Source organism: Schistocerca nitens, chromosome 11, assembly GCF_023898315.1.
Source record: "Schistocerca nitens isolate TAMUIC-IGC-003100 chromosome 11, iqSchNite1.1, whole genome shotgun sequence".
Taxonomy (NCBI): Eukaryota; Metazoa; Arthropoda; class Insecta; order Orthoptera; family Acrididae; genus Schistocerca; species Schistocerca nitens.
The window spans coordinates 14,488,838-14,503,676 of NC_064624.1; the positions used below are offsets into that span (position 1 = coordinate 14,488,838).

At 43.2% G+C, this 14,839-nt stretch overlaps 2 protein-coding genes across 2 annotated transcripts in view; both read left to right on the plus strand.

The window, feature by feature from the left end:
- The first annotated feature begins 13,584 nt into the window (after positions 1 to 13,584).
- Positions 13,585 to 14,839, plus strand: part of LOC126213041 (poly [ADP-ribose] polymerase tankyrase-1-like) — an 881,088-nt gene continuing 879,833 nt past the window's right edge. The window contains exon 1 of the mRNA XM_049940614.1: positions 13,585 to 13,710. The gene's annotated coding sequence lies outside the window, so the exon portion shown is untranslated. The remainder of the gene's footprint in view (positions 13,711 to 14,839) is intronic.
- LOC126213350 (BTB/POZ domain-containing protein 19-like) overlaps positions 13,977 to 14,839 on the plus strand; it is a 76,547-nt gene continuing 75,684 nt past the window's right edge. Inside the window, exon 1 of the mRNA XM_049941048.1 lies at positions 13,977 to 14,170. The gene's annotated coding sequence lies outside the window, so the exon portion shown is untranslated. The remainder of the gene's footprint in view (positions 14,171 to 14,839) is intronic.

Sequence of the window (14,839 nt, forward strand, 5' to 3'; positions counted from 1 at the left end):
TTCACCAGGGTCAATTCCCAGGTTTTTCAGTACCCAACACTTTCCAATATTACCACAATTGAGAGTAATAACAGCATCATGGACTCGTAGTTTCATTGTATGCATGCCTACAAATACAGCTTTAGGAAGGCGGTTCCAAATTATGCTGTTGAAACATTCATTTGGGTTCTGTGTCTGCCCACGCAGACATTTCCTTAGAAGTTCAGCATCAGCCAGTTCTCTGAAAATAGGTTTAATTTCTGTAATCAGAGCAGCAGGAAGAGAATGCTGGTGAGAATAAGATTCTCCAGTTGCCTAAACCCTATAGTATTTGCACCACGAAGTTTCTCCTGATGGACAATCCATGACATGGCTTATTTTCACTAGAGGACATCTCTCTTCATTGCCTCCAGATTTTCTTTATTTGTCCTAATTGCTTGCCTTAGTATACCTGCAAGTTTTCTATTTCAGTTTTAGTTAATCAACCCTGTCCGTTCTACAATTTTGCATCAATTTTTTCCACTCGTATCAACAGTTTTCTCAACCTTGTTCCCAAACGTTTTTGAACATGGCCTACACATTTTGCCAATAATGGCATCTCCATATGGCTTAGTTGACAGTGTGTGACAAAAGTGGGCGTGGCACATAAACATACGCGGTAGGTAAATGCTCTTTCAGGGTGTATTCGACCCGGGACAACCGGGAGATCCGGGAATTTTTTAGAATTCCGGGAATTTTTCATTGTTCCAGTTTTCAGTTAAATTTTTGTAATTTTGACTGGTAAGAACCGATACTCTGACAAAGGATATTACTGTATCCCGCTACTGCAGAATAATACTTCAACAATGAAACAAACGAGAGAAGAAAGACGAAAATGCAGCTTAAGTTGCAAAGGACAAACCAGTGCTCATACAAGCGTCTGTCAACAGCAAAACGTGTCAAAGGCTTCAGGAAGACCGTGCAATACTTCAGAACAACAAATTGCCTCCGATGAGCGTGAAGTCTCAACTATTTGCATTACATTAGTTGCAGCAATTACGCGCGGGCTCATGCGCATGCGCAGTTTGAGTAGTAGATTCTCCCGCTCCTGGCTACAGGAATGTGGATGTTGGCTGTGCAGGCAGTCGCAGCAAGCAGCTAGATGCTACCGGGAAAATGGGGCGCCAAATTCATACTCTTCAGCAAGAAAATCTTTTCACAAAACGCCTAGCATCCAGCTCTCGTTGGTCTCGAAGATTATTCATATGATTTTGAAACGCGTCCCTGTTGGTCTTTGAACATTTTTGAACACATTTTAAATTGATTTATGAATGAGTCATAAGTTGATTTTTGAATGTGCGCATAGTGTACGTGATGTGTCTGCCAGGAGAATCCTCGTCGCATCTAGAAATAAACTTTCCGCAGACAGCAGGGGATGCGGCTATACGAGCTGAACGGAGTAAAGCGGAACGGATGGATGCCAATCGCTGTCTGATTTTGTGGTTGATTGGGTTTGCGAATGATCAGCGTTCTCACAATTACTAGCGAAATCCATAGATTCAGAGTACCAGAATGGAAATAAACGACTGACAGGAATAACAGATGAGAAATATTACGTAATGTCTTCTCGGTGTATCCATGAAAATGAAATTTGGACAGAAAATTTTTGGCGGGATCGCTACACCAGTAAGGACCGTTGTACAGTCCCCGGCTAGCAGCCGCTTAAGTTCTATTCTGGAAGTAACGAGGAAAACGTAAAACGCCTAACTGGAAAATAATCGCGGGATAACTAAACCTGTGATTCTGGCAGGGTTAGTGGAGTTAATCGGCGAACAAATTTTGACAATGGCAGGAATAGTACTGGTGATGACGAGATTGTTTGTTAGAACGTGGAAGGAGAAGAAACGGGGACATCACACAATGTTATAAGAATAAGACTAATACAAATTTATATAAAAACTTCGTAATACTACTTTTCGATCTCGTGCTCTAGAATCCGGTGCGTATAAATAAAATGTGAAACAATTTCCTAACATGAAGCTTTTTGCTTGTAGTAGGCCTAATAGCCATGTGAAATTGGTACTTTGTGAATTATATTCTGTCGTGCCGGCTGGAGTGGCCGTGCGGTTCTAGGCGCTACAGTCTGGAACCGAGCGCCCGCTACGGTCGCAGGTTCAAATCCTGCCTCGGGCATGGAGGTGTGTGATGTCCTTAGGTTAGTTAGGTTTAATTAGTTCTAAGTTCTAGGCGACTGATGACCTCAGAAGTTAAGTCGCATAGTGCTCAGAGCCATATTCTGTCGTGTTATAAAAATGGCCATTTGTGCCAAAACAGTCACGTTTATTTGAGGTGTGTTACAAAATTGCTGCAATATTAGAAAGGCCCATTTTGTTTTATCTAGCAGACAATGACATAATAGACGTAATCAGATCGAGAAGCCAGACCAGTCTTGGGTATTATTTGTGTTAAAAGCTTTTTCAGTATTAGCTAACGACATTTCCATTTTTCATGTAGCAAAACGTTTGACGAATTTTGAGGTAATAGATACTTTCGCAGAAAGGAAAGCACGCCATGTAAAGCTGGAGCAAGATTAGAGAGAAAAAATGTTACGAGCTAAGGATTGAATAAATGTGTACTTTCTAGCTTATTTCTTGTTTTTATTGGTTTTATGTATCCTATATTTAATTTTATGTCACACAAAACAGCAATTTATTAGCTAATAAGCAATAAAGAGTGCAAATTTTCTGGAGTGTTCTTGTTCTCCCTATTACAAATAATACCATCCTCTATTAATTGCGAGATTTTTTTAAATAGGGGCAGGCTGTCAAACCGACCGACTGGGAGCAGAAGAGGCACCAGAGGACATTTCAGTTTCCACTGTTCTGAATATAGTTTGTTGGCATCCATTATAAAATATTCACGTTTCAATTCCACAGAGCGAAATACAGTGACGTGCGGTTGAAGAATGCTTTAGGAAGAGGCGTGGCACTGCACTTTGGCACACTTCCGACCAAATAATATGTCTAACATTTCCTCGAACACATATGTTGTATGTTTCAGACTTTTCAGAAAGGCGTGCGGTACAAGATGAACATATTTTTGGAAAATTGGATTTTTTTTTTTAGTATTATCGTAGATCCGGTGCTGATGCGCAGAGCAGTCTCAAGGTGGGTAGTGTGTTTACATTTACTGATTTTGCTGTTTCCCCTGTGTTTACCCTCACGGAAAATGAAAACAAAACGGATATCTATGGCCGGGAGCTCTCAAGCGAATTAAAATACATTCACATAATTACGGAAGGCAAAAATATGTCATCAGTTTGAGATTTTATTTTATTTCCATCTTTCTGACAGTCAAGCATTATTCGCCTTGCAGAACAATGAAGTTATTTTAGAACAAATAAGCCCTCGGTCACAAATATTAAGTCAAAATTGACCAGGTTTCGACGCTACTATGAGCGTCCTCTTCACAATTAAACTAACTATTCTAAAACATAATAGGTAGGCCTATATAAAACATTAATAAACGAAAGTGTGCACTGACTGGAAAGAGATGCAGTACTTACAAGTCACGTACTAAAAAAATCTAAGCCGGAAAGGCGACGTCATGAAAAGTTGTAAATACGATGAGATGGCGAGCCGCTAAGGGCTGCTAGTACCTGAGTGAACACGCGTTGCAGCCAAACTGAGGAGCCCACGTTAGAAAGTGTGGGCAAGTAAACACCGTGTTGCTACGAGCGCCACCTAGTAGCCGCAGAAACAACTACGCTACTGTACATTCAAAATTAGACAAATGAAATTGCAATGAAGCTGATTCAGGCATTACGTAAGCACTAATAATAATAAGATGAAGTTACATATTTATCTGCTTTAAACAGATACATTTTGTAACGTAAAAAAAAGTCAGTTGACATACAAGAAAACAGCAAAGACGTAACAGGAAAATAACATTTCGGCAAACTGCATGAGGAAATTGAATCAAAGATCAAGCAACGGCTTTATACAGTGGAAATTTTTTTTTTTTTTTTTTTGCAGCGGCAGCTGTTCGCTGCAAATGACGCCATCATGACGAGATAGAAGTTTGAAAATCTACAATTCCTGTAAAACATGTAACCTACGCCCCTTCTTTTCGGTATGCAAAATATTGTTATCGCCAATGGCTTTAGGCACGTGTCCAGTAATTAAGAGATGATCGGCAAAGGATGAATTTAGGGAACTGGTGCCGTTTTTCTCAAAAGATGTTCTTTATATCTGATGGTGAAAGCACATCCAGTTTGCCCTATGTAATAGGAGGAGCATGTATCACAGGTGCTATTATAAACGCCAGAAGATTCTGTAGGGGAGCGAATGGATTTCAAATTATGAATGAAGTTTCTCGGCAGATTGTTATTGGTAGAGAAGGCAACATTGCAGTTGTATTTGGAGCGAAGCATGCCCTGAATCTGATAGGAAATGGGTCCTGCGAAAGGAATAGAAGAACGTTTTGTTGGGATAACTTCAGCGGGTGAGCTTTTGAGCGTAGTAGTTCTTGCAATTTGCTTTTTGAGGATATCGTCCACTATGTTAGGCGTATATTCATTATTGACTGCTATGGTTTTAACCAAATTAATCTCATCAAAGTTTTCTGTTGAAAAGTGGTATAGAGGTGGCTCGGTGGACGGCAGAGTGAAAAAAGGCCATTTTTTAAGACTGTGGATGACAAGAGGAAGCAGGCACGATTTGGTCAGTATACGTTTCTTTTCGAAAAAAGTGATGTTATTGTCTTCTATTGTAACCGTCAAGTCTAACTAATGTAACTGGCGGTTTTCGTTTTCAAGTTCAATAGTGAAATAAATTTTTTCATGGAGGTCGTTAAAAAGTTTAAATGTATGATCAGTGCTATCGGCGTGTCCGTTATAGATGAGTAGAATATCATCAACGTATCTTGTGTAAGAAAGGATACCTAGGGAAGCGGCTGAGAAACGGTTACACAGCTTTTTTCCAAGGAATTGATGAAGATGTCGGCAAGGATGCCGGCTAAAGGGTTGCCCATAGCGAGCCCATCAGACTGCTGGTACAGTTGTCCGTTGAATCCCAAGTAGTTGTACTTGACAACGACATTAATGAGATTCATAAAATCGGTAATCTGATCATCTGATATATCTTTATTAAATTGACGTACGGCAGACAGACAGACAGACACTAACTGCCTAACAAATGCTGACGGGAGACAAGCTGGAGACGAGAGACTGACCAAGAAAACAAGTGGAATTTAACAAGTAAATGAAACAACATATCACGAATCTCTCAACTTCTAATAAACTGCGATGTCTGGCGAAGACCTGGCGCAGCACCCCCAAAACGCTCTCCCGAACCGTCCGCTGCCAGCCGCTCCAGCGGACGCAGGAAGGCGCGCCGACCTCCCGTCTCACGGCGTCGCAGCTCGCACCGGCCAGGCCGACGTCGTGGGTTGACTCCTGCTGCTCTCGTGTCGGCCGCGAAGCCACTACCCCTCGCTATACGGCGCGGCCCACTGGACTCACGTGGCGACCTCACACGCGCCGACGCTCAAGACGGTCAAGTCATCTCGTTCTCCAGTGCGCGACCGACCAACCGATCTATCGATCCGACCGCCAACGACCATTGCCTGAACAAGTCGAGCAGACTGGAGGCCTAACACACACTGGCACTCCGGACGACAGACAGACACTGACTGCCCCACACTAACCCGGCTGACCAACTGACCGACTGGCGAGCTCATAGCGCCCCTTAAATGCACGTCAACAGCCTACCTCTCCGCTTTCCCACCAGACGGAGACACCAAAGCTGCTGTTGCCACAAACGGAGGGCGACTGCTTCACACTACGCGCTGCGGCGCGCTCTTCGAAACAGCAAATTTTACCGCGGCTGACTGCCGCTAAGTTTACATGCGACACATCTTCCGAAAGGCGCAAACCAAATTTCGGAATCAGTTTTTCGCCGTCGTGTTTACATGTCAAGGTCTGAAGCGGATTTGCCATCCCAGTTACCCAGATACGATGATAGGAAAACAGCCGTTAGTTTCCGATTTACTCAGCACAGTCGCTATTTCTCTGCAGTTAGAGCATGTGTAAATAGCTTTTGTCTAATATTTGTGCTTGTCCTTCACTGTACAGAATGCCACTCCGTCCATATTAGTCTAAAACTTTTAAAAACGAGTTCAAACCTGGCAGCCCAAGCGTTTTGAAAACAGATTGCGTTTACGTGGGAGTGAGAACTGATTGCGCAGTTCGGAAAATCGCCAACTGGAGGCGGATTTCCAGAACAGATTTACGTGACTACCCAGAAGCGGTATTCGGAAATGTGATTACGAAATCCTGTGTTGGGAGTCCCATGTAAACGGGGACGGGGTTCGTGTTGCCAGCTGTATACGGCAGTACGAGACAAACCGGTGTGGGTGGAGGCAGGCGGTCCGGTCCTGTCCGGCAGTGCGGACACCGACGTAGACGCCTCGCCGGCTCTGCCGCAGCCGCTCCCTCGCCTGCCGGGGGCCGACCTGGCAACGCCGCAGTCGTGTCAAGTTAGCACCCCTCTCACGAGAAACACACATTTCTTTCATAGTTCTTCATAGATGTGCCATAGTTCTAGAGTTCTTTGTACAAAGTTTGAATAGTTCTGCAGAATGTAACGAAGAAAACAATACTCGAAAAATTTTTTCGTACGGAAACATTGTCAGTTTCCGCAAAATGTAAATAAGTACATCAGTTCTGAACAGAACCCCAAGAGTTCTATCGAATATGCTAATAAGTTTTTTGTGCAGCTAATAGGCTACGAGATAATTGCGATTTAAGGAGGAAACCTCTTCACTTACTGTGAAGTTAGCACCCCTTTTACGAGAAATACACATTTTTTCATAGTTATTGATAGATTTGCCATAGTTCTAGAGTTCTTTGTACAAAATTTCAATAGTCCTGCAGAATTTAGCGAAGAAAACAAGAATACTCGAAAAAAATTTCGTATCGAAAACATTCTTTGTCAATTTTAGCAAAATATATATTCGTACAACAGTTCTGAACAGAACACCAAGACCTCTATCGAAAATCCTAATAACATCTTTTTGTGGCGATGATATTTTATACAGTAACTGCTTTGATCTTTGACCCACTGTCTCCACAGAAATAAATAAAAAGTCGACATTTTCCTAGTACAGCAGGTCGCTCATAACGCCGCTGATACTTTTATTCCTCGTATCGCAGGAAACCCGTGTGCCTGCACTAATTCTTTATCAAGTCAGACGGACGCCCTCAGGCCCGCTGAACCACGGTATCGCAGGTAGCTCCAATGCACTACCTACCCCTCAGTTATTAGACAGGTTGCCTTAGCACTGTCCACAGGTGGCTCCATTGCCCTGCAAATTATGTAGTCATCAATCCAAGTCTGCAGATTGCACTAATGCACTGCTGAACTTATTAGTCGAGTCACTCGCAGGTAGCTCATTCACACCGCGAACTTGTACTTGCACGTCACCGAATCCTAGGCTCCTCGGTTGACCACAAAACAATTCATACATCAATCACCGTGAGACAATTTGCGCTCACACTACGCCTTTGGCACTCAACCACAAATGAACTGAGCCCCAGACGCTCTTTTATTACATTTTATACAACGCCACTTTCTTCTAGATGGCAATTCCATTGCAAAATCATCGGATTCTGCCAAAGATTCAGATACCGTTGCCCAAATGGCAGCCTTTTTCGTTGCTGAACGGATTCTTTGCTTTTCACCATCTGACAGTGCAAACTGCACTTTTAAGAACAATGTTGTTATATACACACACTGTCGGATTCTACTGACGTAGTCCCTTATGCACTTCGTCAACCGACTAAAAAACAACATCCCCTGACGGATTTCGTATCCGATTCGGAAGTTTATGTTCGGGAAATATTCCCTTTATTTTATTTCTTGTCAATTATTATTACTTCAATGTCATGTCTTACTGTTATCAATTTATAGTTATGATTAATGTTAGTACACTTTATGGTTATACGTTATTTTTGTGTCATATTCGGTATTCCCTTTTAACTTTCATTGTTTCTCGACTGGAAGTATCTCTGATAGCACCTATTGGCCTTCAATTCGTATCCGCCATGAGCTACCATTAGTCACACATTTACACAACACTTCATACGCCCAATAACAACTTACAACACACTCACACTGTTCATATCCACACTACCTTGGTGTAACTTGTTGATGTTACCAGACCCCTATTGTCATATACTAAGTACACGAACAAGGCTTTTATCGTTTATGCCCTCCCCTCTTCGGAAGGGGAAAGGGAAGTACGTACGTATGTAGCAGTTTCTTTTAATCAACAACGTAATCAATTTACCTGTTGAACACTTAAGTTGTTCTGTTAAAATGGAATCAAACGTCTTTGTGACATCAGCTATTCGTTTATTATTGATTTGCAATAAACTGTTACTTTTAAGTTGCACTTGCAATGTCTTAGTCTCGGACGCAGAGCCACTAGCGCTCTCCGGCGCTGTTATCTGAGCTCAGCGCTCTGTCGGCTCAGCGCCGATAAAGCTGCGCTGCACCGCCTCCAATGCTTCACGCCCAGCCTCTGTATTCACGAGCAACAGACTCGCTCTCGCTAACATTCATTTCCGACTTCAGTACAGTTAATCTCTCTATTGACCACTTCTGTAAGTAAAGATCCTATGATTATTGAGTTAACTTGAGTTGTCCTACCCTCATTCGGGTTTTCTACAGCTGAAAAATCAGTCAATATTATTTCTGAAATTTATGAAGTACTTCACCTGTCTCGCCGTGTCGAGCCTTAGCGGGGTGGGTGCCCCTGCGTAGTGGCCAATGCGTGGGAGGTGCCTAGGCTGTGCAGGTTTACACCGCGTTCACAGCATTCCTTCTCATTTTATTCATTTAAAAAAAAAAAACTTTCTTCGTACAAAATCGCAAATTAATTAACGACACTTGGCCTTCGTCCCATAGCAGGTTGAAAAATTTTTCCAGCGAGTTACGCTTAGTCTGCGCTACGCATTACTGCCTCCGCGTTCAGCGTCTGTTTTGCTGACGCGTGATTGATCAGCGGATACTCAGTGTTGAATTACAGCATTGTCTTGCCGCCTTGCTACCCACACGGCTGCCAAACTGTTGGCTGCCTGCCGTGATTCTACTTCGTGGCCTCCTTCATCAGTAAGCGTCACTGAACTGGTCCATCGTGGCTACTTGCCAGGTAATTATTGCTACGACGTTGTACCCCCTCTGTCATCTCTGAGTTACCCGTCAAGTAAGCCAGGAAATTTTTACTTGTAGGGTCACTAATACTTTCTCTCGCAGTCGACCGTTATCAACATTGGAAGCTGAAAGCAACCTCCGTTCAAATGGCTGTCAATTTATCATCCGCAATGGGAAGCATGTTAACCTCAATGGTTGTCGTCGTCGCCGTTAAGGCGCCTCCATTTCACGTCTACCCTTCCACGCCTGGCGTGCTTTTTGGATGTCGTCATAATCTGGTGCACACTCCACATTATGCTAATGTGTTAGCTGATGTCAACACTATTAGAAGAGGAAGACCGTGCTTTATATGATACAGCTCAGCAATTGTCAAAATATGAAACCACCTTGACGCAGACGAAAGAACATGAGTTTCTCCGATCTTTGTGGGAAGTGACTAGAATTATTTCAGCCCTTCGAAGTCAGTTGAACAGTATTAGGGACGCAGTACCACGGCCTCGTTTCAGACGAGCCTGGTTGCCCGTTGGAGGTACATTATTAAAATCTGTCTTTGGGACTCCTGACGAAACAGACGCAAAACGCTGGGATTTGGACACACAGCAAGCGCTTTCGGAAACACAAGTTGATGACGAAGTGTTGGTACATCAACAGGTGCGCCTGACACACCTTGAGAATAACCTGTTAGCCGCAACTAGACAAATACAAGTTGTAGCCGACAGATTAACACGACACTATGGTGCACTTGAACAATCCTTTAACCAAGAGTGGACTCATCTTCGCTCGGGATTACGTAATCTGACTATCACATTGGACAATGTGAAGACCACGCAGATTCTTTTATTTAATATACACACAGCACAGTTACACGTGCACATGTTACACTCGGCCATTCAACTCGGACTGCAAGGAAAGCTCAGTCCACACCTGTTACCCTCAGAGCCCTTCTTGCACATCCTACACAATGTGTCGTCGCAAATTCTGGCCCCTAAACAAATGCTTTATCCCGTGTGGGAAACTAACCTCCCCTTTTACTATGCCGCGTTGGAGGTCCGACTTACCCGTAATTCGGACGGTATTCGGATGCGAATGAGGTCGCCAACCACGTGTGCAAATTGCGAACACGAGTGCTATCAGATATACACTTTTCCAGTCTCTTGGGCCACCCTGCACCACCATGTTGTTTGGCAGACTCAAGAATTTTTAATAGTTAGTCGGGATCGACAAACCCACGCCACTCTCTCTCGCGCTGAACTATCCAGTTGCACCCATACAACACATTACTCATGCTCCACACTAACACTACAGAGTGCGAGATGTCACTGTTTCTAGCTGAAACTACTACACCTCCATGTCCTCGTGTTCTACTCTCACTTCGTCAACCAATAATTCAGCCCGTTGGCAACAGTTTTCTGTTCGCTGTTCCACAGACTGTCACCGCCACCCTGGTGTGCCACCGTTCAATGTCAGAGACTGAATCGTACCGGGTAACACTGAATAATAGTGGCCTAGTGTATAATAGTTCAAGATGTGACGTATACGCTGCTTCTACGAGGATATCAGCTCAATTGCACTCCACCTTTCATGTCACCATTCCCACATTTACCTTATACCTTCCTGAACTCTCTTTTAAACTCCATCACCATGAGAAGCTAAAGAATTCACCGAATACCAATGATTCAGATCTACTCCAATCGACCAATCATCTCCTTACCCAGGAACACAACCAAGTTGCTGTTGACCGAGTGGCCTCGCATATTGCTGATTGGCACCAAACCGAGCGATTAACCACCGTTGTATTACCCAGCGCTGGTTCGGTAATCATCATTGTAATGATTCTGATTATAGTATCCTGGATACTCTGTAAAAGAGGGTTTTGCAAATGTTTCACTTCCTTCCGAGAAGTAGTACCATACTTGTCGCGCCGAATTGTGAAACAAGTTTGCGAAGTATAGCACACTTTATAAGATGAAATAGAAATGGTTACTATCGTTTTTCGTGATCATCAGACAAATTGCGGGACTGTTTAATTATATAGCAAGAATGTGAAACACACTACTGTAGAATTTCGAGATGGAAGACGCTACAGAAATATTATTAGCATGTTGTCAAAAGAGGACACGTGACCCGTTTATAAAGGAGAAAACAAAGCTATACAAAATTCCAGGTTTCTCGTCTGATGCCCGGTCAGCTACACACGATCGGAGAGATATCGGCCATTTACACGCTTTCAAAGTGGATGAATAAGTATACTAGAAAAAATGAGACGTATTAAATGGGCAAAAATTCTTCTCTTCAGAGAAGCACGGATCTTTTTAGGGTAGTTATACTGTAATAAGGAGAATGTTAGGCCAGGCTTTCTCGATTACAGGGGTAGCATTTGTGGCAGTGCAGAGCCGTTCGTGATGAATGAGATGCGAGTGTCGATGTTAGGACGTCATCATAGTGTAGCAGCAAGACACGCCTGCCGTGATGTTTAGTTAATAAGGCACTGTCGCAAAGAAACTGCAGAAATACGAAGGTCTTGATAATACGAGATAAAATAACGACTTTTTCATTTCCATTATCAGCAAGACAATTATAACAGCCTATTAACATGTGGACGGAATATGTAAAGGGCGACAGAACCACTTGGCAATGGAAGAAGCCGTAATAAGGAAAACATGCCAAGCAGTCAGCTTGTAAAACACAAACAAGGCGACAAAAATTATATGTAAGCCGCAGAGTTGCAAACGGTTATATATACACCACTGAGATGTTTTCACAGTGTGTTGATGGTAGAGCCAAACAAAAAGTGCGCCCTAGAAATTCCTTAACTTCCTGAAACGAGGAAACTTTTCGAGTGCTAAATGTATTTCCTTAGTGAGGCCACTAACAGGCCAAGCTCTGTCGGTTCTAACACATATGTAAACTTTCATAAGTAGCTTTCTACGTAAGCAAATTCGTCTCCGATGCTGGTTTGACGGCTATAGTCTTAGCGTTAACAGTCTACGGTCACTTCCAAGACTTGTTTACATTTCAAGCATGGTGGAAGCAGCGTCGCTGACGTCGACACCCTCTTTGGCAGCACGGCTGTAGCCAGCTGGTCCAGAAAGAGGCGGCTGAGAGTTTCGCCCGAATCTTGATTCGTTATTCACGTTTAACGCAGCAAGAACGCCGAAAGCGTGCGTCACAAGAATGTCGCTGCGAAATATTCCTTTTGCAGTTTAACGGAATTTTGCGGCACAGTGCTGTTTTCACGGCGTTTTATAAATTGCACGTCTTATAGTTGTTCGTTTATGCATTGATAAAGAACTGAAAACCCTCGAATTGAGGAAAAATGTAATTACAATGAAGAGCTGAGGAAACATTTAACTTTGCAGAGACAAAAATTATTGCCGCTTACATCAGTAAGTATCATTTTCTAGTGAGGAATAAGGCAGGTGGTTTCTGCTGGAATGAACGACGACTTTTGCGATACGCTTTCCACGTCTGCATACGAGCTCTAGCCGCTGTTTCACAATAGTAAATCATTATCACGGCATGTGAACAAACCGCTGGTCGACGCTCAAGTAACACGTTTGAATGCTGACGTGAAATTAAGAAGCCAGGAGATGACAAGTTTTTATATCCCGTCCATGACTACTGCGAAAATAATGAGCTGTTTTTATATGCCGACAGATTGCGTAATAGAGCACACAACTGTTTGCTCTAGGAAGGTGGGAGTGTTATGCAAACATGACGCCACAAGTGGTTAGCGGAAGTCAGTGTCGTTTTTCAGTAAAGAATACAATACGTAACCTCATTTGGAAGAAAGATAACTTTCGCGAATTTGTCTGTGGAGCCATATCTCTAAATGTGTCCTTATGCAGCCTAATCACAATTTTGTGGGCCCCACCGACGTAATTTATTGTTTACAGGTTTACATGCTTATTACCGTGCTATATGTAAAGTCTCAATGCTGTTTGAATCTTTATCATTTTTTCCTATTTTCATTTACTTCATAAAACGGCAATTGATCGCGAGGAAGTTAAACTGCCGACATTCCGGAGCGCTAGCAGCAACAGTCAGTCGCTTGAGGCAGCCACAAAGCTCTGTGGGCTGCAGGGCAAGGAGAATTGACGGAAAAATAAATTCGTCTTCTTCGTTACTACGATCGGCTAGTTCAGTTAAATGTGCTGGAATTCTAAACAATGTCATTACGTTTGTAAGTCATTCAGTGACGTACCTGCAGCTTATATCACTTGAGCAGTGCTGGTTGAGCGAGGTTTTGCCATCCAGTACCGTTACACATGCCAGACGTGACGTGACAAAGGTCCTGACCGCATTCTCAGGAGTTACATACTTAATCTCTGATAAAATGAATGTGCTTAAAACGGTAAAATGATGGAATGCCGTCGTATTGTTTTTTTACCTTAAAAACACAGTAGGAAATTCGGCATCGGTAATCGCATTTCCAGAACCGATTTGATACTGTTTACAGGACGAACCAGAAGGGGTCCTGGCAGATGGGTTTATGAAGAGTGTGTTTATTAGCCGTATCTAGGACTGTTAAAAGTAGGTTTTATATTTTCTTTGGAGCGGTTAAAGTGAATATTAACATATCATTCGTTTCCCAGAACAGGATGACAGACAAAAGCTATTTTTACACTTCACATTTCTTTTCTGTTCTATATTTATAATTTTATACAAAAAGCTATCATTAGTCCTATCGCCATTATAATGTACTTCATAGTTGTGTGACACAATGGAGACGTATTACTCTGTTTATTCTTTTTAACGTCTCACTGTTACAGAAATTCCAGAGCCAGTACTGCGTGAGCAGACCACACCCCCCTGTGAGAGGCTGGCTGCAGTTGGTACCTGCCGCCCTCTCAGCAGTTGGCAGCACTGGCAGCGTGGCAGTCCCTGCGCCTTCTGTTGTGTGACGCATTTGTAGCGAGCTGTTTCCAGTGTGAAGACGTGACTCCGCATTTTGCGCTGCAGCTTCCGAGTTGATTATCTACTTATCCGTTAATAAGGTAAAGGTGACCATTTCCATTCGTTCCCGCTGTTTTGAATTATTTACGTTTTAGTTTTTGAAAGGCCGTGGTAGTTGTGCGGTATCTGTGTTCTCCATCGAGGCTATTGCGTATAAAGCAAACTGAAGGTTACTATGTTCTCAAAATGCTAGCGAATTTCGTATTAAAAATCTTGGTATTTTAAAGCGCTATCGAAATTCCAGTGGGCAACGGCCTTGCCACAGTGGATACACCGGTTCCCGTGAGATCACCGAAGTTAAGCGCTGTCGGGCGTGGCCGGCGCTTGGATGGGTCACCATCCCGCCGCCACGTGCTGTTGCCATTTTTCGGGGTGCACTCAGCCTCGTGATGCCAATTGAGGAGCTACTCGACCGAATAGTAGCGGCTCCGGTCAACGAAAACCGTCATAACGACCGGGAGAGCGGTGTGCTGACCCCATGCCCCTCCTATCCGCATCCTCACCTGAGGATGATACGGCGGTCGGATGGTCCCGATGGGTCGCTTGCGGCCTGTAGACGGAGTTAGTTTTAGTTAGTTATCGAAATTCCAGTTAAATCTGCTGTTTTACTGACTATAGGCAAGAATGAAAAGCACAGTCACGGACTAGATATTTTTGTCGTTTTCGCGTCATTTTGTTGAATTGCTTTCTCGAAATATTGGGTTGTACTC